Raw genomic sequence first — 26,159 nt, 5'->3', positions numbered from 1 at the left:
ATTTACATTACAGAGTGCAGATGGGTAGAAACAAATATAACATAAATAGAGGGTCTGGTTAAGCCGACGAAAAAAGGGTGGTGCATTTGATCTTTTCTCTGTTACCAGTGTCATGGGTTAATTTCCTCAATGGGTTGTCAAAGTAATGTCTTAGGCACCTGGAATAGGAGCTGAACTTCCCCTAATAAGTCATCCTCATGTATCAGCCCCACTGCACCCCTCGGCAATGTCGGATATTTAGCCTTACAAAAAATTCCACAAAAGTTTCCAAACTATTATTCCTCAGTTTGACTCCTAAATCTCCTGAAATGATGTTGATACAAGATTTAAAAGTAATGACTTCTGTCACCTCTTTAGCCCATGTTATTTTGGAAATGTAAAGGCATATCTACAAATGTTCATCCCTTCCAGAGTCATCAAAATCAGGTTGATTTTATCTGTGCAATATTGTTGAGTTAATTTATTCACTGGAATCAGTCTAATTTCCAAAGATTCCCTGGGCCTGCCCAGAGGCACCCAATGCAACGGACACTTACACAAAGAGCAGCAAAAGGGCTATGACCATGTTTAGTTTGGTGCTGTCTGGACTTCAAAGTCACCCAGAGCTCTGGCAACAGCCCCAAAAGTAATTTTCCCAAACACTGACCAAGGAACTTCCTCCTAAGATTAAGCTTCAGAATGGAAAAATAAATATTGAAAATAAGGAGGGGAAAAAAATATAGTCCCTACCCCCAAAGAAGATTTCTAAAAATCAATGCCAAGTAGTTAATACAAATCCAGCAAACCAAAATGTTAGGAAATGACAGAGGCGTGTTCTAAGTCTCATTGAAAGGATAAGGATCCTGAAAAGGCCTCTGGCAACTATATTTGCCCACTTACTTTGATGATACTTCTTGCAGATTCCATTACTTTGCATTTAAAACACGAGAAAATTAGGAGCAAAATGTAGGCCTAAATATTTTTCCTCCAATTTCTCATTCTATGGTGCATGGTTGGTACTTGAATGGGCAGTGCAAGCTGAAGACCCTGAGAGGTGCCCAAGATGGACAGAGCATCGATGACATCTTCAGCTGACCAGCAGTTAACAACCACTTGTGAATTGGATCATCTGACACTGCTAACACCTTGTGTTCCTAGAAAGTGGGGACTCCCATAGGTACATGGTAATAATAAACAAATTGGAAGTGTTCCCCACTTCCTTGAAAATGGATAGTATTGAATGATTTTGAAGTTGCAAAAAGAGGTTGGCCAGCCAAGTGAGGTGCTAAATCTGTATTACCTGCAAGTACAGAGATACGTTTTCCTGATTATAGTTTAGCTCTCCATCACCTGGTGGCCCCTCTTGTGACCTCAATAAGCAGGGATAATGTGAGTGCATATTACAGGAGGGTATTATAGCTGTTGGAAAGAAAGTATAGAAATGACTCATAAACTCCTTGAAGGTAAAATGTTTTTTGAGTTAAATGGACCTAATGCAAATTGCACCATTGAGTCAACTGGTCCTTTGATCCTTTTTAGGCATAGAAACCCAGCAATTTGCCTCTGGGCAAAGTTAAAGCTAGAACCTTAATCACTTTTGTAGATCTGCATTTTTCTACAATTCAATCTATTTAGTCAGTTTACCAGCTAGGGTACCCTGACTACTACTACTTCTCTGTGGTACCTAGACTTCATATTTGACAGGGATCTGCAATAGTGAATTACTCCAGTGTGTCTTCCTGGAACACACCAGGCAGATCACCAGATGGACTGAGGGATGCTCAGCAACCCTGTGAAAATATCTGGGGCCCACGACAAAGTGGAGATATCTTCAAAAATGTTAGTAGGAGATGCTTATGTAAAATTCACTCTCAGGGAGAAATGATGTCACCTTTCTAAATACTGGTATAGATGAAAGAATAAAAGGGGAGGTAGAGGGGTAGAAGCTCTGCCCTGGTGTCTGGAGCCTAGAAGCCAGGGTCCCAGAGAGGGTCAAAGGATACAGAAAAGAGTGAGCTAAGAGCAGCCCAGACAAATTTTATGTTGCTTCATAATTCTGCCAACAGCACGATCGAATCTGAATGCAACAGCCTCCAGAGGACGTGGCAATCTGTAACCTATGTTCGAGGCTCCTCTGAGCTTTTTCTCCTGGTTGGGTGGGTGACATCATTTGACAAGTCATCTTCCATTATGTCAGGAGTTTCAGGGACATGGAGAGATATCAACAGAATTTAGAAGAGACTGCAAGGTAATGCTCCTTGGGATCCATTCCCAGTCCTCTCACTGACTCACAGGGTGACTTTATTCTTCCCATTGTTATTAGGGCTGTTTTATTGAAGACTGATACAATACTTAACAAGATTTGGAGGTCAACCCAGGACCATTCCATGGGGCTTAGTATCTAAATTAAATGTGAAACTTTCTCTGAGACACAATTTAGGAGAAAGGCCGATGTGAAGGCTATGAAATCTAAGAGAAGTGGAATTGGAAATTTTGACACATCTTTCTCCCCTTTATAAATTTTTTTAGGTTTATCGAGATGAAATTTATATAACATAAAATTCACCATTTTAGAACCAACAATGTTATGACATTTAACGCCTCTACAATGCTGTACAACCACCATCTCTATCTAGTTCCAAAACATTTCTAACACTCCAAAGTAAAACCCATACCCATTACGCAGGTATACCCATTTCTAATACTCCAAAGTAAAACCCACATCCATACCCTATCTCCTCCCACCCCAACCTCCACACCCCATCCCTGGCAACCCCAATTTGCCTTCTGTCTTTATGGATACATCTATTCTGGATATTTATTATAAATGGAATCATAAAACATGTGGCATTCTGTGTCTGGTTTCTTTCACTTAGCATAATATTTTGGGGGTTCATCTATATTATGACATGTATCAGCACTTCATTCCTTTTCACGGCTGAGTAATATTCTGTTGTATGTATATGCCACATTTTGTTTATCCATTTATCTGTTGTTGGAAGTTTGGGCTGTTTCCACTTTGGGGCTATTGTATGCCCCCCTCTTTTAATTTCTGTCTCTGCCCCTCACACTCTAAATTTTCTCTTTTTCTTTCTTGAATGTATATCCTTCCCTTTAGAAGAAACGTGTTATTTTTAGCTTATCTCCAGGGGGTTTCTGGAGGGCTGAGAAATGAAGAGAGGGTTGTGGGTGAGAAGATAAGGAGGGAGAAGAGTCTGGGAAAGAAGGGATGGCATGAAAGAACCATGAGCAGGAACACCCACGTGGAGCAGGAGGCACAGGAAACAAAGGAGAGAGATTTTCTGTAAGTGGTCACTCTGTGTAGAGGACTCACAGGACGTTTCCTCAACGGGAATGCTGGTTGAAAGCTCACCTATGCTGTTGCTTCTGCCGCCCTCAGGAGAGCATTACTCCAAAGTTTACTGTTTTTAAGCAGATATTGGGACATTTTTTTCCCCTAGGTTTCTCTAAGTATTATTAGCCCAGATATTTTCTTTTCTTTTTTTTTTTTGAGACAGAATCTTGCTCTGTCACCCCGGCTGAAGTGCAGTGGTGCAAGCTCAGCTCACTGCAACCTCTGCCTCTCAGGTTCAAGCAATTCTCCTGCCTCAGCCTCCTGAGTAGCTGGGATTATAGGTGCATGCCATCACACCCAGCTAATTTGTATATTTTTAATAGAGAGGGGATTTTGTCATGTTGGCCAGGCTAGTCTCGAACTCCTGACCTCAAGTGATCTGCCTGTCTCAGCCTCCCAAAGTGCTGGGATTACAGGAATGAGCCACCACGCCCAGCCTATCCCAGATGTTTTAATAAAAGAATATCAGTTTAAATCCATTGAATCCCAAGACTTTTATTTTAAAATTTTTATTTTGTTTTTAATTGATATATATATTCATGGTGTACAAAGTGATGTTATGATACATCATAACATGTATACATGCATGTTATGATGTATGTATACATTGTGGGATAACTAACTAATTAACATATCTTTCACCCTACATATTTACCATTTTTTTGTATTGAGAACATTTAAAATCTACTCTTTAAGCAATTTCGAAATAAACAATACATCACTGTTAACTGTACTCTCCAAGCTGGGTAAAACTTATGCCTCCTGTCGAACTGAAACTTTGTACCCTTTGAACAACATCTCATCTTTCCCCAGCCTGTCACTCTAGCCCTGGTAATCTCCATTCTACCCTCTACTTCTATGACTTCAACTTTTTGAGAGTCCACATTAAGTGAGATCATGTGGTATTGGCTAAGACAGTCTTTGAGAAGGAGAACTGAACTTCAGGAAAGGATTTCAATAATCAAGTACAGAAATCATTGGTGTCTGTTACAGGTAGTGAGATAGGCATGAGCCGGGCAGGAGAGGGCCCCTCTCCCTGACCCACTAGGCATGTCAGGTGATGGTTCGACAGTTGTCACACTGCCTCTCTAAAAGTGATAATGCAGCCAGTGCCAGGGTGCCAGGGAGAGACAATCTCCTGATAATCCAGAGCTGTGAATGTTGAAGTGTTCAATGAATGCAGGCATCAGGGGGAGCAACTTCCCGGGCATGTGCAGTAAGAGACAAAATGGCAAAGTATGCCCTTCCGGGGACACTCCACAGGAAAGGGGAAGAAAGCTTCAGATGGGGGTTGGGCGCAGAGGCTCACGCCTATAATCCTACCACTTTGGGAGGCCAAGGCCAGCGGATCACCTGAGGTCAGGATTCGAGACCAGCCTGACCAACATGGAGAAACCCCGTCTCTACTAAAAACACAAAATTAGCTGGGCACAGTGGCACATGCCTGTAATCCCAGCTACCGGGGAGGCTGAGGCAGGAGAATCACTTGAGCCCAGGAGGTAGAGGTTGCAGTGAGCCGAGACGGCACCATTATACTCCAGCCTGGGTGACAGAGCGAAACTCCATCTCAAAAGAAAAAAAAAGCCTTAGATGGGCATGCATGCAGCTTCCTACACACACTGCACATGTTCACCTCCCAAGGGTAAGGAGGGCACTGTGCATGCGGGCAGCCCACCCTCAGGGAAGAACCATGGGAAAGAGGCAAGCCTATACAGTCCTAGAATCAAGGTTAAACACGGCACTTGACATTCAGGTGCCCACTTGGGTCTCTTCCAAGTGAATTTTCCTCTTTCCTATTCTAAAACCTTTTTAAGTAAACTTCCATTCCTGCTCTGAATCTCGCCTCAATCTCTTCTGCTTTATGTCCCTCAGTCAAATTCTTTCTTCTGAAGAGGCAAGAATTGAAGTTGCTGCAGACCTGCACGGATACGCCGCTGATAACTCGGATACCCTCCGCGCATAACATATCTCTTTTCTTGGAGGTTTCCCTGTTGGGAGAATTGTTCATTTAGAGGGAAACTAATGCCCACCTATTCCTGCCATAGGGAGGAAAGCTCTAATTCATCTTTTTAAAAAAGGAAATGTGAACAAAAGACTTTTTAAAAGAGTTTTAACTTTTGTAAGGTTAAAAAAGACTTTTGACTTTTAAAAAAGAGTTCACTCATAAAGAAATTAGAGATCTCTGTGAATGTGACCTGCATGTTTTCCTAATTAGTATTGAAGGAGGTTGGGTGTGGTGGCTCATGCCTGTAATCCTAGCACTTTGGGAGGCCAAGGCGAGCGCCTCACCTGAGGTCAGGAGTTCAAGACCAGCCTGGCCAACTTGGTGAAACCCCGTCTCTACTAAAAATACAAAAATTATCTGGGCATGGTGGTGGCCACCTGCAATTCCAGCTACTTGGGAGGCTGAAGCAGGAGAATCACTTGAACCTGGGAGGCAGAGGTTGCAGTGAGCCAGGATTGTGCCATTGCACTCCAGCCTTTACAAATAGAGCGAAACTCTGTCTCAAATATATAATAATATATGATATATATAAGATATAATATATAGCATATATTATACAATAATATATAGCACATATTATACAATAATATATAGCATATATTATACAATAATATACTATATAGCATATATTATACAATAATATAACATATTATATATTATACAATAATATAACATATTATATATTATACAATAATATAATATATAGCATATATTATACAATAATATAATATATAGCATATATTATACAATAATATAATATATAGCATATATCATAATATATTAATATATAATATATAAAAGTGGATTCTTTTTATCTATATATAAAGAGATGGGAGGGGATAAATCACAAAGGAGGGAGCCAACAGCATGCTCTCCTTTCTTTCTACTAACATGTGAATTACTGAACCCACTCCAGTGTCTCCCAATTGTTGAAAATACCTGTGAAAACTGCCTCAGTGTTATAAGATCAGCAGGCCCAGCGTTTTTAAGCAATTCGTCCTGTCAGCCTGTTGGAAAAGCTTTAAGTATGACACCTCCTGAAGCCCATAATTCCTTTTCTCTTATCAAACATACTCCTTTTATTTTTCCTTTAAGGTCTTAAGAGATCAAAAAGCAAGACGAGGGTGAAACTGGTCACCAAATAAAGATGGGTACCAGAGGTAACAGTGTTTAAACAGGCGCCTCCACTTGATGGAATAAAATCCAAAATACAAGTCAGAAATGAAACCAGACAGAAAATCAGATATGAATTATGATCTACTTCCCTGGAACTCCACTCTAGCCCTGAGCAGCACTTTTCTTTTCCATCGTCAGAATGTGTGTGTGTATACATGATTTTATGTAATATAAAAATTACCGCTGGGTGCATGTCCACATAAGAAGCCCAAATTTTCTACTGTAGATCAGAAAAAAAGATACAGCGGCAATCTCTGTTGCTTTCATTGGTTACTCTGTGTCTTAACAACCTGACACCAAAATTCTATGGGCTCCTCTCCCAGCACCCCGGGAGAAGGAGGCAAGAGACAGAAGGACGTCTTTTCAAAGGACACAGCATGAGGAGCAAACAACAGGGTCTGTTGGTTCGTAAGCCCAAGATTAGCATTTAAATTCCAAAGGGATAAAATACAACAGGTCATAAAGAAAGGCATCTAGATTACAACTCCAGTCTATCACATGGCTGATGACCAGCAAGAGGTGAAGCAATGGTTCTCAAAGTGTGGCCCCTGGAGCAACCACATAAGCAGCAGCCTCACCTGGGAACCTGTTACAAATGCGGACTCTCAGACTACAGCCCAGGCCACTGTATTCCTCAGCTCAGGCTGCCACAACAGAATACCACACACTGGTTGGCTTAAACAACAGAATTCATTTTCTCACAGTTATGGAGGTGAGAAGTCCAAGATCAAGCTGACATCAGAGTTGGATTCTGGTAAGAGCTCTCTTCCAGGCTTGTAGACAGCTGCCTTCTCATTGTGGCCTCACATGGCCTTTGTTCTGTATGCACTTGAAGAGAGAGAGCTCTGTGGTTTCTCTTCCTCTTTTTATAAGGACAGGAATCCTATTGGATTAGGGCTTACCCTTATGGCCTCATCTGACCTTAATCACCTCCCTACAGACTCTACCTCCAGATAGCATCATATTGGGTGGTGAGAGCTTCAACATATGAATTCTGGGGGTCACATTCGGTCCTTAGCACCTGCCAAATCAGAGATGCTGAGGGTGGTGCCCAGTTAAAACTGTGCTTCAGGGGATTCTGACATGCCCTAAAATTTGAGAACTGCTGACCTAAAAATGAATAGATTGTTCTTGCTTTGATACCAGAGTTCTGAAGGACTGGGTTCAGTAATACGTATGTTAGTGGGAAGAAAGAAAAGCATGCAGTCACCCACCTCCTCTGTGTTCTGCCCCACCTCGGCTCTGTCAATATTAATTAAATAAGAACACATACAGGTCATGTTCATGGAGTTTCCCATTTCTTTTTGAGTGCATTCTTTTTTTAACAATTAAACCTCTTTGAGTATTTGGACTTTAAAAGTAGGCCTATAGAACTTGCCAAAATGATCAATTGTGTTGACTTTTTTGTTGCCATGATTAAGAGTGTTTTCATAAGGATTTTTGGAAGTGTAAAAGTAATCCACACACAGTGAGAAGGGAAGAAGCCAAACCACTTAACGGAGCTAAGAAGGGCTTTTCTGCTGGGACAGCTGCCATTAGAGGGGTGACCTGCAGCGTTCGCATATTAAATATGGCCATTTTGTCCCTGGCTCAGCAGTGTGAGAGAAACAGAAGTTTGGAGAGAAATACCCTGGGCCAGAGAAAGGGGCTTCTTGTTCCCAGCGGGGAAGTTTTTATGGCAGCACTTTGGCTATGAGCTATCGCTTTCTGCCTACAGCAATAGAAGCAGAATAAATAGCCTCTGCCAGCCTGGAGAACAAAATAGGAGACAAAACAAAAGAAAACAAAACTAGAAAAGAATAGAGAATATACTCCTAAAGATGGGCAAGATGAAAACAGAGAGGAGCTGTGATCATGCATTTGAACTTGCAGTCAAGAATCCAGGGTCCAGTCCGTTAGGGAACCACAAAGCCTGGACTTACCCCTGGAACACAGAGAGACAAATTAAAGGGGTGACATGAGCAGTACAAGGCAGGAACCCAGTTCAGCGCAATCCAGTGGAAAGTGAAATAAAAGAAAACTGAGATACAATGCATTGTGAATTTTTTAAAAAATCTTTTCTCCAATTGGATAATGCACAGAGATACCTAGGGAAAAAAAATAAATAAAGAAGAACAGCAGAAACAACAACAGCATCAGCTACAGCAGTGGTTCTTGACAAGGGTAGGGGGAGAAAATCTTGACTGCCCCATGGGGACATTTGGCAATGCTTAGAGACATTTTCGGTTGTCACAACTCACTAGGGGAAGCAGGGGTGCTACTGGCATCTAGTGGGTAAGGCCAGGGCTGCTGCTTATCATGGGACAATGCACAGGACAGCCCCCTTCAACACAGACATAGTTGGCCCCCAATGGCAATAGTGCCAAGGCTGAGAAATCGTAAGTCAAAGTATTGGAAACAGCTTTTCACATGCAAATATGGTAACACTCTGGGCCCCGCCACACAGTTTTTGCTCATTCTACAAGAACCCACTCAGTTATTTCAATCTCTGGAGGACCTTCTACAGCTGTCAAAGCACTTTGCTCCCACAGTTCTCATAGCAGTTAATGTCTTGTGTTGCAATGACTCATCCATGTGCTTTTCTTTCCCACTCACATGACTCTGAGCTTCTTAAAATTAGGGCCCAAATATACTTCGTTGTAATCTTTATCATGTCGTAAATATTCAATGATGATAGGTTGAATGGGCGAGTGAATGAATGAGTGGGAATGAATAACTGGATAGAGACCTTTTTTTAGGAGAAGTCCATCAATGTTAACATCCGTGATCAGCATCTTTATAGAGACTGCGTTTAGTTAGCAAGGCAGGCCTACGGAAGCAACAAAATCATACTCCAATGACCCAGTTCAGTTCAGGGGTTTCTACTCCAATCATGACTAAATGGAATTCTAACCACACCCTAACTCCAAGCTTTAGAATTAAAGGAAGTAACTGAAAATGAATATTATAGGTGACATACAGATTCATCAAGTCTTTACAATATGTGCAAATATCATCCATAATTTCAGCATGTTTTACATCCATGAATTCTTATTTAATTACAAAATGCCTCTTCATGATGAGTTGACAGAAACCTCCAGCCACCAGGATAAACAGTTTTCTTGGACCTGGTTGTGGCTCTGAATGTATTTATCCTAGAACACTGTCTCCTTGAATTCTGCAGCGAAAGAACCTCCCCCTTTTCTAGTGGGTGGTTGTTCCTTTTGAACAATAATATCAATAAAATCGTGCCTCTGCAGGGGTTTCTCATATACCGTCTGCATTCATGTAACTCCAGACATCTCTTTACACATGATGTTGCTGTGAACATTCTAGTTCTTGTGTCCCTGCGCACATCTCCAACTTTATTAGTCAGTCCCAAATTGCTCTCAATAGTAGTTGTAACAATTAATGTTCCTACCAGCAGTACATGAGAGTCCATATTGCTCCACCCCCTCACTAATACAGTCATGCTTTGGTTAACAGCAGGGATGCAGGGATCCGTTCTGAGAAATGCATCCTTAGGTGATTTCGCTATTGCGTGAACATCACAGAGTACACTTACGCAGACCTAGATGGTGTCGCTACTACACTCTTTGGCTAAATGGATAGTCTATTTCTCCTAGGCTACAAATCTGTACAGCATGTCACTGTACTGAATACTGTAGGCAACTGTAACACGATGCTAACTATCTGTGTATCTAAACATATCCAAACATAGAAAAGGTACCATAAAAATACACTATTATTTTCTTATGGGACCACCATCATACAAATGGCCTGTCGTTGACCAAAATGTCCTTATGTGTGACACGTGACTGTACTTAGCATCGTCACACTTTAAAAATCTTTGCCTTTTTGATGTGCATGATATGATGTCACAAGGTTGCTTTCATTTTCATTTTTCTGGTAGCAGGTTGGGGGAAGCACCTTTTCATGATCCTCAGCCATTCTGATTTCCTTCTTTCTGTATTGCCAGATTGTTAGGCTTTGCCCATTTTTCTACTGGAGGATCATTCTCTTGTTGATGTTTAGGATCGCTCTATAAATTCCAGTTGTTTATCTTTTATAAATATCTTCCCCTACTTTGGACTTGTTCTTTAACTTTGTGATGATGTCTTTCATCAAACAAAAGTTTTTAGCTTTAGCATTGTTAAGTCTCACTAATGTTTTTTTCTTAAGTTAGTATTTTTTATGTCTTGGTTAAGAAATTCTTTGCCATATTGAGGTCATAAAGATACTCCCCTGTATTTTCTTTTAGAAGTTTATGGATTAATTTAGGAAAAATTGCTAGCTTTATAATATTGGTTCTTTCCTTCAATAACAAGAATATCAGTCTATTTGTGTCTTATTTTAAATCCTTCAGACATGTTTTTCAATTTTTACATCAAAGGTCCTATACATCATTTGTTGGGTTTACCCCTAAGTATCTTATATATTTGTGGCTATTGTGAATAGAGTTTTCTGGCATTTTCTGTTTGATTATTACTAATGATTTTTATATATAGATGTAGTAGCTAGATGTCTTGATGAATTCTGTTATTACTTCTTCAGCTTTAGCTTTAGATATTTGATTTACTGTAGAAACAATCACATCTGAAGATAATGACCATCTCTTCCTTTCTGAAACTTATATTCTTATTTGTTTTTCTTAGTTTATTCCATTGGCTTAAACATTGAACAGTTACAATGACAGAACTCTTTTATTTATTTTAATGGGAATGCTGCCAATTTTTACTATTAAACCTGATGTTTGATGTAGGTTTATGGAAAGGCGTACTTTATCAGGTCAAGGAAGTTCCCTTCTAGTCCAAATTTGCTAATAATTTTTATCATGAAAGAATGTTTTATCAAACACCATTCCTGCATCTATCTAGATTATCATGTATTTTTTCTCCTTTATTGTGTTCATGGACAAATTACATTGTTAATTTTTGTTTGATAAAACCAACCATGCAATCATGGAATAACCCCTACTTGGTCATGATGTGTTACTCTTTTATATGCTGTTAGACTTGGTTAGCTAATATTTTATTTGTGATGTTTGATTTTATGTTCACAAGTGAAATTGGTCTGTAATTTTCCTTTCTCATTCTCTGTAAAATTTTAATATCAAGTTGTACTTGCCTCATAAAATATATTGAGGGGTGTCCCGATGTTTTCTATTTTCTGGAAAAACTTAAGATTATTATTATTTCTTACTTAATAGTTGATAGAAATCTCAAGTAAGTCCACTTGAACCTGATGTTTTATTCATGGTAAGATTTTCATAATTAATTCAATTTCCTCAATATTCAGAAATTTTCAGGCTCTCTATATCATCATGTCAGTTTTGGTAAGTTGTATATTTCCTGGAATTTCTCCACTTGATCTAAACTTTCAAGTTTATTATATATAATTGTTCATAATTTTGTCTTATCATTTTAATACTTACTTCATAAGTAATGTTGACCCTTTTTTCATTCCAAAGGACATATATGTGTTCCTTCTCTTTTTAAAATAGATTTCTAGCGCTAGGGGATTTCAATTTTATGAGACTTTTCAAAGCATCAACACTTGGCTTTGCTGATCTCCTTCATTATGTATTTGTTTTCTATTTCATTGATTTCTGCTTTATTGCTTTTATTTTGATTATTTTCTACTTTCTACTTTCCTTGGGTTTTCTAACTTCTTGAGATGGATGATTAGCTCTTCAATTTCAGCCTGTCTTCTTTTCTCATCCATGCTTTTAATGTTATGAATTTCATTGTAAGTATTTAGATCTTCAGCTGCATCCTGCAAGTTTTGATATCATATTTGCATTATCACACTGATCAAAATCTTTCTTCTCTGACCCATTGTTTATTTAGAAGTGTATTGTCTTATTTCTAAACATGTGGGGATGTTCTAGTAACCTTTTGATTAATCCTGTTGTGGTTAGAGAACATATTCTATAAGATTTAATCCTTTGACATTTCTTGAGCCTTGCTTTATGGCTGAATATGTGTTCGTTTTTACAAATGTTCTACATCCTTGAAAAGAGTGTACATTGTATAGTTGTTAGAAGAAATTTACTATATATGTTCATTAGATTAAACTTAATAATACATTTTAAATATTCTACATATTTAGTTATTATAGTTATTGATTATCCTTTGGGTTTTAGTTTTTCTCTGTTTATTCCATCAGTTACTGAAAAATGTAAATTTAAAGCAACCACTACAATTATAGATTTGTCTATTATTTTTTAGTTTTTTCAAATTTTACTTTGTATATTGATACCATATTAACAGTTATACATGAATTTAGAATGATCATATCCTTGAGGTGTATTAAACCATTATCATTATGAAGCATCCCTCTTTATTTCTCCAGTATTATTTTTTGCTTTAAAATTTACTTTGTATGATATGAACATAGTTATGCCAGGATTTAAAATTTAGCATTTGCTTGGTTTATTTTTCCATCTGTATTCTCTTGGGTCTCTTGAAAGCAGCTAATAGTTGGGTTTTCTTTTTTATGCCCCATTTGCTAAACTTTGTCTCTTAGTGAAAGCATTTAGTCCAATCTATGTATTGATTACAGATATAAAACTTTAAACCTTATTATGGGCTATGATTGATCCTGCGTCTCCTATATTTCTATTTTACCCTTTCTTCCTTTCTTGATTTAAAAAAATTTTTATTATGGTAAAATGTACATCACAAAAAATGTACCATATTCACTATTTTTAAGTGCACATTTCAGTGGCATTAACTACATGCACAATGTTGCACAACCATCACCATGATCTATTTCCAGAACTTTCTTCTAATCCCAAACAGAAACTATGAGCCCATTGATTATTTTTTATTTCGCTTTTTTTCTATTTTGGAAACTATACATTCTCTTACTAATCTATTGAAAGTATCATAGATTGCAGAGTGTATCTTTTTTAACTTTTATCTTAAGTTCAGGGGCACATGAGCAGGTTTGTTATATAGGTAAACTCATGTCACAGGGATTGTTATATAGACTATTTCATCACCCAGGAATTAAGCATAGCAGCCATTAGTTATTTTTCCTGATCTTCTTCCTCCTCCCACCCTCCACCCTCCTGTAAGCCCCAGTGTGTGTTGTTCCCCTCTAAGTGTCCATGTGTTTTCATCACTTAGCTCCCACTCATAAGTGATAACATGGGGTATTTGGTTTTCTGTTCCTGCATTAGTTTGCTAAGGATAATGGGGCATGCATCCTTAATCTATCAAAAATAGAATGTTAATTGGTACTCATATTTTATTCCGGACAATGCAAAGACCTTACAACACTTTAACTACACTTTACCATATTTGCTTCCTATGCTTATTGTTTTGCATTTTAATTCTATATATATTTGAAACCTTTTAAATGGCATCATTATTATATACAGTCAACACTCATTTAGCTCTACCTATATATTTGCCTTTTTATTGCTCTTTATTCAGCCCTGCATCTCTGAGCTATGATCTGGGATCATATTCATTCATTCATTCATTTACTTTTTGAGATGGAGTCTCACTCTGTCACCCAGGCTGGAGTGCAGTGGTGCAATCTCAGCTCACTGCAAGCTCTGCCTCCCAGGTTCAAGCAATTCTTCTGCCTCAGCCTCCCAAGTAGCTGGGACTACAGGCGTGTGCCACCACAGCCAGCTAATTTTTTGTATTTTTAGTAGAGACAGGCTTTCACCATGTTAGCCAGGATTATCTCAATCTCCTGACCTCATGATCTGCCTGCCACAGCCTCCCAAAGTGCTGGGATTACAGGTGTGAGCCTCCACACCTGGCCCATATTCCTATATTTAAAAAATACTTTTTAATACTTGCATTAGTGTGGTTTCATTGGTAACAAATTCACTCAGTTTGTGTTTGCCTGAAAATGTCTTTATCACATTCATTACTAAAGGATATTTTTCCTGTGTATAGAATACTAGGTTGGAGATTATTTTCTTTCAACACATTGAAGATATTTCATTATCTTCTGGCTTTGGTTATTTCTGCTGAGAAATCTCTTGTTTTATTTTGCATCTTTGAAGCTAATTTGTAGTTTCTTCCCCCAACCCCACCACCCCCAGCTGCTTTTAAGACTCTCCTGCTGTCTTCAGTTTCTTTGAGTTTTCTGCATACCAACATGTTTCTCTGCTTCATTTTCTGTTCTTTCCCACCTTTTGTCAGATTTTGTTTTCTCACATGGAAGGCCATGCACAGGCCTGACCATGGAAAACCCTGAAACTGACATGCATGGGAATGAACTAGGTCCTGCCTCACAGGGACTGATACAGTAGGTTGCAAAATCTGTCGTGTAGATTCAAGAGGAGAGAGAGAGAGAGAGAGAGAGAGAGAGCGCAATTGCATAAGTGCAACTCAGCAAGATTTCAGTTTCCGAATCTTTCCGTCAAACCTGAGTGATGTGGTTGCTGAACAGCAGCATCAGGCCCTACCTGCAGAAGAAAATAAACAAATAAATAAAACCTGGCATTTACTCAGCCAAAGCTCCTAAAACCTGATAAATTCTGCACCTCCTGAGGACTGCATACCATCTTCATCACTCTCAGTGCTTCTCTGTTAGGGAAAAACAGAAAGACTGGGGAAGCCCCATTCATTGAGGCATATCCTGCAACTATTTTCTTCCCATAAAACTGCTGTGATAGAACATAGAATTGATCAGCTTGACCTTCATCTTTAAACCCCTCCCCAGTGTTCTTGGACCTGAGTTTTTTCTATGCAATTCGCTAATATACAATTTTTTTAATTGTAAACATTAACATGTTACATAACATTAATATTAACAATATTCTAAACATACAATTTTTTCTAACATGCATTTTTTTCCCATACAATTTTCTTTTTCTTTTTCTTTTTCTTTTTTGAGACAGAGTCTCACTCTCTCACCCAGGCTGGATTGCAATGGCACAATCTTGGCTCACTGCAACCTCTGCCTCCCAGGCTCAAGCGATCCTCCCCACTCAGCCTCTAGAGTAGCTGGGACCACAGATGCACACCACCATGTCTGGCTAATGTTTTATATTTTTGGCAGAGATGGGGTTTCATCATGTTGCCCAGGCTGCTCTCTAACTTCTAATCTCAAGCGATCCATCTGCCTTGGCCTCCCAAAGTGCTGGGATTACAGGAGTGAGCCACTGTGCCTGGCCTCCTACACAATTTTCTAACATAGCTAAAAGATAATCAGTGTTTTCATCACCCTCCCAAGTACAAGAACTTTAGCACACTTCGTAATTGAACACCCTTTCTCATTATGTAATTGTTTCCTAGTTTTACAATTTTGCTTTTTTTAAATATTTTAAGTGAATTTTAAACAAGAGTTAAATTTGATGATACATTTTAACCATTTCCAGACTCCCCATTATTTCCTTTTCTTAAATGTTTAAATATTTGTGGGTACATAGTAGGTGTATATGTTCATGGGGTGCATGAGATGTTTTGATATGGGCATGCAATGCATGAGAATGGGGTATTCATCCCCTCAAGCAGTGATTTGTCCTTTGTGTTACAAACAATCTAATTATACTCTTTTCGTTATTTAAAAATGTACAATTAAGTTATTATTGGCCAGGCACAGTGGCTCACGCCTGTAATCTCATCACTTTGGGAGACCAAGGTGGGCAGAGCACTTGAGGTCAGGAGTTCGAGGCCAGCCTGGCCAACATGATGAAACCCTGTCTCTACTGAAAATACAAAAATTAGCTGGGCATGGTGGCATCTTAGCTATTCAGGAGGCTGAGGCAGGAGAATCGCTCGAACTGGGAGGGAGAGGTTGCAGTGAGCCAAGATCGTGCCACTGCACTTCATTCTGGGTAACAGAACAAGACCCCATATCAAAAAAAAAAGTTGTTATTGACTATAGTCATCCCATTGTGCTATCGAATCGTAGGTCTTATTCGTTCTTCCTAAGCATTTTTTTGTACCCATTAACCATCCTCACCTACCCCTAGCCCCATACCCTTCTCAGCCTCTGAGAACCATCCTTTTCCTCATTATTTCCTTCATCGCTGATTTCCCTGGGAGTTCTAATTTCTTCTTGCTGAGTACTTATTTTAATAGTTATTTTATTGAGAAATTATAAGTAGGAAGTTACAAACTTTTATGTCAGAAAATGTCTTTATTTGACCCTTACTCTTAGAAGATAATCGATCTGGCATAAAATTTCTAGTTGCAAGTATTTTTCCTTAACACTTTGCTTCTGGGTTCTATTGTGGCTAATGAGAAGTCAGCTGTCAGCCTGAGAGTCATTTCCTTTTAGACACAATATTAATTCATTTTGTATTGCTATAAAAGAATACCTGAGACTAGGTAATTTATAAAGAAAAGATGTTTATTTAGCTCATGGCTATGTAGGCTGGGAAGTTCAAGGGCTCTGGTTTCTGGTTAGGATTTCATGCTGTCACAAAGTGGTGAAGGTCAAAGGGGGAAGCAGACACGTTTGAAGAGGGAAAACCCCATGGGCATCCTGGCTTTATAACAACTTACTCTCAAGGGAACTAAGCCATTTCCCTGACAACTAATCCAGTCTTGCCAGGGTGAAAACTCACTTTTTACTGCAAGAACAGCACCAAGTCATTCATGAAGGATCTGCCCCCATCACTGAAACACTTCCCACCAGGCCCCACCTCCCAACACTGACACACTGGAGAGCAAATTCCAACATGAGTTTTGGTGGAAACAAACCAAACCATAGCAGGTACTCAGTCTTCTCTCACCGAAAATTTTTAAGATTTCCCTCATTCTTGATCCTCTACAGTCTCACTGGGTGAAGATTTATCATTATCTTACAGCTTAGTGTTGAGAGTGCACTTTGAATTATCCCTGCTTTTCCTTAGCATCCTAGTAATTACTTGCTCCTTCTTCCCCTAAAAAGGGGGTCCTGCAAACTTTTTCTCTAAAGGGCTAGATAGTAAGTATTTTAGGCCTTGTAGTCCATATATAGGCCCAGACACATATTCTTCATTTTCTTTAACAACTTTTTAAAAGTGAGTAAAAATATTTAGCTCACAGGTTGTAAAAAAGTTTGCTAACTCTCACCATAGAATTCTGGCCACTACTTCCCAGTCTCTATCACACATTGTGGCAAGCCTTCATCTCCTTCCCAGTCAACCCAGCTTTCAGCTTTCAGCTTTCCACTTAAGATACACATACATACACACACACACACATACACACACACAATGCACATGCATATACGTGATACCAAGCACATTATGCTTCACAGGAGTTTGTTCAAATCACTTGAAACTCAAAGTATCTGCAGTAATGTAATCCTGACACCTATATCTGTGATTTTGGAAGAGTCCTGCAGGGGGACATTTTCTTTCGTGGAAACAGTCTTGGCCGATGGCAATATTTCCCACATACACTCATATCTGAAGCAGAATTTCCATAAAACAGTACTCACTCTTTTGAACCCTAAATGTTCAAAGAGGGAAAACCTAAGGGGCATCCTGGCTTTATAAGAAACAAATTTATTTCTCAAAGTTCTGAAGACTGGGAGTCAAAGAACAGGGCGCTGAAAGATTTGGTGTCTGGTAAGGACCGGCTTCGTGGTTCATAGACGGCATCTTCTAGTCGTATCCTCACATGGCGAAAGGGGCGAGGGAGCTCTCTAGGATCTCTTTTATAAGACCCCTGTATTTGTCTGTTTTCACACTGCTATGAAGAAATACCTGAGACTGGGTAATTTATAAAGGAAAAAGTTTAATTGACTTACAGTTCTGCGTAGCTGAGGAGGCCTCAGGAAACATACAATCATGGTAGAAGGCGAAGGGGAAGCCAAATACATCTTCCATGGCAGCAGGAGGTGGGGGAGGAGGAAGTGCCACACTTTTAAACCATCAGATCTTGTGAGAACTCACTCACTATCACCAGAACATCATGGGGGGAACTACCCCCATGACCCAATCACCGCCCAACAGGTCCCTCCCTAACACGTGGGGATTACAACTCGAGATGAGATTTGGGTGGGAACATAGAGCCAAACCATATCAGCCCCTAACCCCACTCATTACCTCATAATCTCCCAAAAGCCCCACCTCCAAATACCATCACACTGGGGAGTAGGTTTTAACATATGAATTTTGAGGGGACATAAACACTCAGTCTATAGCAGTGGTCCACTAATTAGTAGTTGATTTCGTTTAAAAAACACTGATCTATGGTATTCTTTTTAGAACACTGAGAGTTAAGAAGAGTTTTGTGTGCTGGTCTGGGACTCTAGCCATCATTTACAACACTGTTTCATTGGGAAAATACGTTCTTATGTCCAAACAGCTAGATTAGAATTCAATTTGCAGAACTCAATCCGTCTGTAAACTGGGGACTGCCAAGGTCTAAATCAGGAACATTTTTATATTAGGAGTTCACTTAGAAGAAAAACAAGGAAAAGCTGACAACCAGCCTTCCTGAAGTAATTCCAATACACTTGCCTACTTGGGAATAGAGCTTACTGGGAAGTAGTCAACCTTAGCATTTATGTAACTTCTTTTCCCTTTGCAAAAGGGCTTAATTTGAATTTCTGAAGACAGCACACTGGCAATTCATTTTCCCCATAACACATGGATTGGAAGCTACTTTAATGTAATTGCTACAAAATGTAATTCTGCAGTTGCCTGAAGGGCTTTCTAAAATCCACCAGTTTTTGTTCCTACAGTTCCAGATGTGTCTTAAGAAAAACCTTTCCCAATCTTCCCGGTCATGACGGAAAGAGTCAGGCATTTGAGGAAATATTTCCTCATGCACCCACGTTCATCACAGCGGCCTTCAGGAACTTTTAGAATATTATTAGGAATGGCAGAGCCTGGCCTTATTTTTAGGGATTTTAAAACATTTTAAATCTATTTTATGACAACAGTTTGAACAACAGTCTAACCCAGTGAACTCTAAACCATGCCCATATCAGTAGTTATCCCCAGACTTATTTCAGAGACCCATAAATTAATCATTTAATACAATCATTTCAGAAAATATTTGAGTTTGAAAGTACATGGGTGTACCCTACTGATACGGTTTGGCTGTGTCCCCACCCAAATCTCATGTTGAATTGTAGTTCCCATAATCCCCATGTGTCATGGGAAGGACCTTATGGGAGATAATTGAATCATGGGGGTGGTTACCTCCATGGTGTTCTTGTGATAGTGAGTGAGTTCTCATGTGATCTGACGGTTTTATAAGGGGCCTTCCCCAACTTCACTCTGCACGTCTCTTTGCTGCCACCAGTTGGTGGCAGCAACTGGGGAGTGCTGGCCTGGTGAAGAAGGACATGTTTGCCTCCCTTTCCGACATGATTGTAAGTTTCCTGAGGCCTCCCCAGCCCTGTGGAACTATGAGTCAAGTAAACCTCTTTCCTTTATAAATACCCAGTCCCGTGTATCTCTTCATAGCAGCGTGAGAATGGACTAATACACCTACCAATTTGTATTGCTTTTTAAATGGTGAAATGGTACTGTCATCATTTACTTTTTCTACCCCTCAAAAATAAAAAATAAATATCTCTTTAAGATAGTAAATGCAAGGATATATATATATATATTCTCTGTTTGGGGTTGCAACACTGAGAGATGCAAATCTACTGCTTGCCCATGAGCTGATGGATAATCCGGAAGGCTCTAAGCAAAATCCAAGGCCTCGCCTCAAGGAGTCCATATGCTTTAAATGTCCAAAAACTATATTTATTTCTGTCTTCTGTCCCAAGTCACTCTTGTGAAAGCAGTGAAAGATCCATGTATGAGATGAGTGGTGCAAAGGAAATGTTCCAAGCATCTAAAATCCTCCTCTTGCTACCTTGCTAGACTTTTAGCATTTTAGACTATGACCTTCGGTGAGTTTCCTAACTTGTCTATAAGCCTCGGTTTTATCAGCTATAAATTAGAAATCAACGTATTCATATATGATGCATTTACATCTGATGGGGCTCTAAGAGGATTCAACTAGCTGATATATGGGAAGTGCTTATAATAGTGTCTGGCACACTCTAAGCCACTCAATAAATGTTAGTTTATTCTCTTAATATTTTGTTGTTGTTCCAGATTCTAATTTTAAAATAAAATTTCAAAAGAAAAAATTGATTGGGGCATCTAGTTCCAGATGGGGGACTGAGCACTGGTATTTGCTCACCATCCCTCACTCTGACCCTTTCTACCCCACTTCCCACTACCTTGGAGATCCCAATCACATGCGAGCAAATCCATAGGAGCAAAGATAAAGGGAGAGGGACCCTTACTGGACACTGTGGTGAAGGAAAGACCACTCTGACTAGTGAACAGCCTCACCAGACCCCAGGATCACAAGAAGGTGAACTGGGCATCAACCAAGAGCATACAAAGGGAAGCGTTGGATAGGAACAGTCTTCCATGATTGGCAAAAAGAGTCATGACTTTGCATCTGCAATAAAGGATGATTATCCTAGCACACAGTGTAAAAACAGATTATTGACCAGGCACAGTGTGGCTCCTGCCTATAATTCCAGCACTTTGGGAGGTCGAGATGGGCAGATTGCTTGAGCCCAGGAGTTTAAGACCAGCCTGGGCAATATGGCAAGACTTCATCTGTACCCAAAGTACAAAAATTAGCCGGGCGTGGTGGCAAAGGCTTATAGTCCCAGGTACCGAGGAGGCTGAGGCTGAAGGATCACCTGAGCCTGGGAGGTCAAGGCTGCAGTGAGCCGTCATTGCATCACTATGCTCCAGCCTGGTGACAGAGTGAAACTCTGTCTCAAAAGAAAAGAAAAAGAGATTACCGGTGTCCAAACTTTAAGAATTCACCCATGAAAGATTTCAATATAATTTTAGAACAAAATGCAGTGTTACAAATCTTGACTTGTGAGTTATATAGTACATTAAATAGAGTGGGGGCTGTGGTGCTAGGCAGTCTACATTTAAATCCCATCTCTATCTCACTGAGCGGACCCTGAAGACTGGAGGAAGTGAGGCATGTACACATCTGGAGAAAATGTATTCCAGGCAGTGGGAACAAGAAGTGCCAGGGACTTAAGGCAGGAGTAAACCTGGTGTTTGAGGAGCAGGCCTGTTTCTCAGTGGGAGAGAGGGATAAGTTCTAAGGTCAGAGAGTGCCATGATTTACATGATTGTCCCCTCCAAAACTCATGTTGAAGCTTAATTCCTAATGTGGCAGTATTGAGAAGTGAGGCCTTTAAGTGGTAATTGAATCACGAGGGCTCTGCCCTTGTGAATGGAATCCATTCATGGAATAGTGGGTTAATAGATTAATGGGTTGCCACAGGAATGGGATTCGTGTTTCTATAAGAAGGGGAAGAGACATGTGAGCTAGCGTGCTCAGCCTCCGCATCATCTGATGCTTTGTGTGGCCTCACGACTTTGCAAAGAGTCTCCACCTGCAAGAAGGCTCTCACCTGATACACCCCTCAACCCTGGACTTCTCAGCCTCCATAACTATAAGAAATAAATCCCTTTTCTTTAGAAATTACCTAGTTTCAGGTATTTTCTTATAAGCAACAGAAAATGGACTAAGACAGAGAATATCTAGTAAAGAATCTAACCCTGCCCCAAAAAGAGACCTGGCCTTTGCCTTTGACTTCTGAGAGGTCATCCCTAAGCCTTTGGAACATCATGCCTGATAGTAGTGTCTTTCTTTGTCTATGGTCTTGGGCCAAGGAACAATGTGGTTGGGCGATGGGGGTGCTTTGGGTCATGTGGTATTAGCTTGACCTCCTGAAGGGCTGGAACTAGATCAGCCACATGGGCAGTCAACTGTGCCTATGTGGTGGAGACCCAATAAACACACTGAACACCAAGGCTAACGTGAGCATCCCTGCTGGCAATACTTTGTGCATATTGTCATACATCAGGAGGATAAGGCTGTCCAGACTTTATTAGGAGAGGACAACTGGAAGCTCCATGTTTGGGACCCTCCAGGATTTCTGCCCTATGTCTCTCTTCCTTTGGCTGATTTTAATCTGTATCCTTTCTTGTAATAAACTGTAACTCTGAATGTATCAGTTTTCAGTGAGTTTGGTGAGTCCTTCTAGTGAATTATCCAAACTGGGGATGGTTTTGGAAAGTTTCCAAATTTGCAATTTGGTGTCAAAGTGAGACTGGACTTATATGGCCTGGGCTTCCTCTAACTGTAGAATTATCTAAACTCCTGCAGAGAGGCAACAAGAAACCAGGTCATGTAGGGCCTTGTAGGGCATAATATTTTGGCTATTATTTTAAGAAAGATGTTGAACCACTAGAAGTATCTGGGAAGAGGAAGGACTTGATATAACTCAGATGTTAACAGGTCATTCTGGCTGCTGCACTGAGAAGATATTGAAAGTAATCAAGGTGATAACTGAAGGCAACTGAAGCAAAAAGCTATGTAGGAGCCCCTTGCAATGATTGGAGGGAGAAGTGATGGTGGCTGGGACCCATGAGTAGAGGTGAGGAATGGTAAGAAGAAGTCAAATGCTGGATATAAAGGTAGACCCAAAAGGGCTTGCTTCCAGATAGTCAAGGATAATGACAAGATTTTTGGCCTAAGTAACAGTAAGGATGGAGTTTCCATCATCTGAGATGAAGTAGACTGAGGGAAGAGCCGGTTTTCGGCAATGTGAGGATCTCAAGTTAGGATATGATAAGTTTGAGATGTTTGTTATACATACAGGTGGAGATGGCAGGTAGGCAATAGGATAATTGAGTCTGAAATACAGGGGAGAGACAGGCTGGTGATATTAACTTGGGAGGCATCAATCTACAGGTAATATTTAAAGCTGTGGAACTGTAGGAGGTCACCTATGCAGTAAGTATAGAATTAAAAGAGAAAAGGCCTGAGAACTGAGTCCCTGGGCATGTCAACATCCAGAGGTCAGAAAGTTGAGAAGCAATCATCAATGAAACTCATATTCGTTTCCTAAGGTGTACTTGTAGCCATTAGAAAAACTAAAATAACATCAAAACGGGATACAGGTAAGTAAATAAGCAATATTATTGATACATCCAGAAGTAGTATATTATTTAAACACATTCAAGGAGCCACCAGAATAACTAAAAATGAGAACTGTTAAAAGTGTTCGACTCTAGGAAATTGGCCTGGATGTGGAGTGGAAGGACTTTCACACTTTATTGTCAAATCTTCTGCATAACAACAACAAAATCCATGTGTGTGTAATTTTACTATGGTAAAAGGGAAATGAAATTAAACATTCTCCAGGTAGGAAAAATGGATTTTCTGTGATGAAAGTGATCGTTCATAATTTGTGTGATTTATATGCCACTGAAGTAATTCAACAGCAAATATTCCCCAGGTGGAATCTTCACCTTTGAAATTTTACATAACCCTGAAAAAGCTTCTCCATACTTCCGCTATGTCCCTGGGAAACAGATTATACAAAGTAGAAACAATTGTGGAACAATTCAACAATTGCCACATTTTCTGCTTGAAAGGACTTAGTCTCTCCAGACTTCCAGAAACCACAGATTTTGGTCCCAGTACAGCTGACCCAGACACTCAGGCAAAAAAAGTTAAAGAGGTGCAAATTAAGAATGGGAGAAGAAGAGGAAAGGGTTTTTTAAGTCCTTTGGGTTCATAGTGCCTATATAAGACCACAAGAAGAAAACCACCATATTAGCTATGATTAGCTATGAGGCATTGGCCAGGCACAGTCAGTGGCTCACACCTGTAATCCCAGCACTTTGGGAGGCTGAGGCAGGAGAATCGCTTGAGCCCAGGAGTTTAAGACCAGCCTGGGCAACCTAGACTCTGTCGCTACAGTAACTTTAAAAAAAAAATTAGCTGGGTGTGGTGGCACACGTCTGTGGTCCCAATGACCATTGAGGCTGAGGTAAGAGGATCACTTGAGCCCAGGAGGTCAAGGCAGCAGTGAGTTGTGAACTTGCCACTGTACTTCAGCCTGGGCAACAGAGCGAGACCCTGTCTCAAAAAATCAAACAAACAAACAATGAGACATTGTCACCCAAACCCAGCAGCACTCAAGAAGTCAGTGTGGCTTCTAGAGGCTGCTCATCACACAAGTGTAATACTTTTATAGAATATACAAAAAAGCAGGTGCATTAATATGCTAACAATTAACCAGAAAATCCCTTTAGCATTAGCTAGGAGTCAAGCTACGTTTTCCCTTTCGATTCAGATCTGAAGATCTAGATGTCAAATAAGCAACCAAATGCCAAACACCAAGTTCAGAATCGTGGTTAGAAAAGATCAGATAGAAATCTTTCAGATAGAGATAGAAAGGGCAAGAAGGTTGATGCAATGATATTGTCAATATTCCAGCTCTTAGGTAGTGAGTTCACAGGAATATATATTACTATATATGTCATAATTTTATATATAATATGTATTATTTTGTATTTATCACATTACATAAAAATATTTTAATTTGATTTTTATTATAAATCGATAATTTATAATTGTATATATGTACAAAATGAGTAAAAAGTGATATTATGAATGAACACAATGTGGAATAATTAAATCAAGCTTGTTAATATACCTATCACCTCAAATATGTAACATTTTTTATAGTGAGAACATTTGAAATTTACTCCCTTGGCAATTCTGAAATGTACAATAAATACTATTAATGTGTGAAAACATTTTTAAGGAAAGAAAATCAAATGACCTGAGCAAGACAAACTATTGTATTACCCTGCAATATTATTTCATTTCCTCAATAACCTTAAGTTATATCTTCCTTTTTTACCCATCTTCCAAGTTCTTCCACAAATATTTCAATGCTTCAAAAAATACTGTGCAGGGGAAAAGCAAAGATTTAGAATCAAATCAACTCAAGTTCAGTTCCTGGGACCTCTAAATCTCTCGAGTCTAGTCTCAGCTACTAATTTGTATTATTATAGCTACTTCTACTTCTTCCCTCATTTCACTTGTTCATGTGCATTGCCTTGATTGTGTCAACAGTTACCTTTGTTATCTTTCTCAAAAAGGCACCATCATCTTGCTAACTTGAGTTTGGAAAATGGTGTATACTGTGGTCAGCACTGACCTCACAGGAACAATAATTGTTTCCACAAGGAATGCCACATTATCTTCCCTATGGGCAACTGCACGCACTCCCATGCCAAATCCTAGATGCTGGAAGCTCAGCATGGGCTGCCTTCTGGACCACCATGTGGCCAGCTGGCAGGGCTGACATGGAGGAGTGGGCTGGCTGACACTCAAAGACATGACTTGGAAGTCCAGAAGACTGTCAGTGAAAGAAGTCTATATGGTTACTCACACTGAGAGGCTCTATAAGGCAGTAAAATGCCGTTTCAAACTCAGGTCTCCATGATCCTTGTTGGAGGCTGACTCCAAAGATGAACACCAACAATTCCTCTCGATCCTGTGGATGACTTTTATGACTCCATCAACAGATGGACTCGATTTCCTCCTCCTGATTGGAGCTGGCCCTGTAATTTGCCTTAACCAATAGAACATGAGAGAAATAACCTAGTGATAGCTCTGAGCTGAACCCATAAGAGGCCTGGAAGCTTCAGGTTTCACTCTCTTGGAATCTTGAGCCTTTATATCAGGAGGTCCAGGTAGCCTGGTGGAGAGACCACATGGAGAGAGATTCTAGAAGTCTGAAAAGTCAGGCTCCAGATCCTCCAGCCATCCCTGCTAGGAAGCTAGACACATGGCCACTCTAATCCAGCATGACCTCATCTTAACTCATTACATCTGCAAA

At 39.8% G+C, this 26,159-nt stretch overlaps 1 pseudogene; it reads right to left on the bottom strand.

Annotated features, from left to right (window-relative positions):
* Positions 1–25,657, bottom strand: part of LOC115834637 — a 31,786-nt pseudogene extending 6,129 nt beyond the window's left edge.
* Positions 25,658–26,159: the final 502 nt, after the last annotated feature.

The sequence above is a fragment of the Nomascus leucogenys genome, chromosome 4 (genome assembly GCF_006542625.1).
Source record: "Nomascus leucogenys isolate Asia chromosome 4, Asia_NLE_v1, whole genome shotgun sequence".
NCBI lineage: Eukaryota > Metazoa > Chordata > Mammalia > Primates > Hylobatidae > Nomascus > Nomascus leucogenys.
This window is presented reverse-complemented; position numbering and strand designations above follow the sequence as displayed.